Source organism: Heloderma suspectum, chromosome 3 (assembly GCF_057233095.1).
Source record: "Heloderma suspectum isolate Gila_16-S chromosome 3, 16-S_ref, whole genome shotgun sequence".
Lineage (NCBI taxonomy): Eukaryota > Metazoa > Chordata > Lepidosauria > Squamata > Helodermatidae > Heloderma > Heloderma suspectum.
In genome coordinates this window covers 73,761,028-73,763,294 of record NC_139460.1, presented here as the reverse complement: position 1 = coordinate 73,763,294, position 2,267 = coordinate 73,761,028, and the positions used below count along the sequence as shown (strand labels likewise).

General features: G+C 39.2%; 1 pseudogene; it reads left to right on the top strand.

The window, feature by feature from the left end:
- Window positions 1-468: 468 nt before the first annotated feature.
- On the top strand, window positions 469-1,659 carry LOC146349798 (uncharacterized; annotated as a pseudogene).
- Window positions 1,660-2,267: the final 608 nt, after the last annotated feature.

The window sequence follows — 2,267 nt, the reverse complement described above, 5'->3', positions numbered from 1 at the left end:
GCAACTTCTTACCGGGCTTCGAGCCCCAACTGGATGCTTGCACCATCCCTAGCTGGGAGTTGTAGGGCTTTATTCTGTCTAACATGCATAGGATTGGGCCTTAAATCACTATATTCATACTCCATTTCCTACCAATAGAACAGGAATAGTAGTCCCCCCTACATCACACATTATTGTGAGGGTGAACTGGATTTAAAACCCTCTACAGATCGATAATGCTATATGAATGATAATTAATAGTAATGTATATTTAAAAGGAGAATCCAGCCACCATTCATCTTAATGCTTAATATTATGAGGAAATCACTGGTCAATAAGGATGCCCCCTCCAATCAAAGAGTGGCTGACTTTGTCTTAGCAGGAGCCCCGGTACAACGTTTACTTTCCGGTAACAGGTACATATATAGTAATGAAGATATAGGTACAATTACAACAGCCTGGCAATTACATGTACTTTCTTGGAATATCATGGGCTCAGGAAATAAGTTTTATGATGCAGATTTTGCAATTTATCTATAAAAAATTAAGATTCTTTGTTTACAGGAAACATGGGCTCATGAAACTAATCTACCATCCCTTCAGGGTTTTCATTAATTTTCTGTCCCAGCTGTAAAAACTAGTGTAAAAGGTCATGGTAGTGGTGGTGTTACTATATTCATTTCAGTTGATTTGCAAGCTGACATACGATCATTGAATAGCATTTTTCAGCAGTATATACAGGTCCTTTTTTTAAAGGGAAAGTATATAGGCTCCTTCATCTGTATAAATGTCTATTTTCCACCTACCCTGTCAAGGGATTTAGGTCCTAATAGCATTTGGAATAGCTTATCTGAAACCTTGACCCCTCTGGAGTTCCAGTATCCCAATATAAGATTTCTGCTATGTGGGGATTTTAATGCAAGAATTGGGTTTGACCTGTTTACACAAGTGGATGGCACCAATTATGGAGAAAGCTCCCAACATTTGCTTATAGATAGAGTTTCCCAGGATAAAACTATAAATAAGTCAAGGTTGAGGTTCCGAGACGTTTTATTATTGCATAACCTACAGTGCTTGCATGGAACCTGTTACGATAAGACTATGGGCACTCATACCTATTTGACTAACAGGGGTGCCAGTACAATAGATTATCAGGCAGTTTCTGTCAATGTACTGCCTGACATAAAAAAAATCGAGGTTGACAACAGGGTTGAAAGTGATCGCTTCCCCTTGTTGCTAACAGTTGATCTCCTAAATCCCTGTCCCCCTCATTCCTTCCAAAACTTGGATGGAGTTCATTTCGGAGAACAGAGAATATGCTGGTCAATCAACCTCGGGTCCTCGATTTCTCAGACACTGGAGAGCATTACTTTTAAATTGCCTCACCACAGAATCTTGGACTCTGATTCAGATTGTTTACATGCTTATCAAACCACTATCCAAAATCTTAGACCCAAGTTGGTTTGTAATAAACAGTTCAATCCTAATAGATTAGTAATCAATAGATGGTTTGACCAAGAATGCAGAGTTTCCAGGAAAATATTAATGAATCACTCTTGCCAGGCATTTAGAAATAAAGTTATTATCTCTCCAGACTACTTAATGTCTCTGAGGTCATCTTACAAGGCACTTTTAAAACAAAAAAGGAGATACATGCTAAATGGCAATGGCAACACCTAGGGTGTAATGGAAAAGAAGGAGTCCCTGTTTAGGGATATTGTTTCCTTCAGTATGGGTGCAGTTTGACATTAATAGTCGGGCAAATATCAGCAAGTGAATGGCATACTCATTTCAGTACGCTTTATGGATCCACCCTTGTGGGAACTAACTCCCCCACTGCTCCTGAAGCCATTTACCTCATTGGCCCCCTGTTACTGTAACTGACATAAAGAATCTCATTGCATCCCTAACTCTGGGCAAGGCCCCAGGAGAAAACATGATGCCCCCAGAAATATACAAGTATTTTCCCGAATGGTGGGCTCCAATATTAGCCAAAGTGTTTACTCAAATTAACAGTACAGGTATATTCCCAGTTGGTTGGAAACAGGGTATTGTTGTCCTGATATACAAGAAGGGTGATAGATCCTAATAATTATTGACCAGTAAGTCTTTTGGACATTGACTGTAAGCTATATTGTAAAATGTTATTAAACAAGCTGGAGGATTGGGAGTCTTCTAATAGTATTATCTATTCAGAACAGGCCAGTTTCAGGAAAGGCCAAAGTAGTACTATTGGTCATTGCTTGACTCTTTATTTTTTAGCCCAGCAAGGCACTGCAGGACTTACT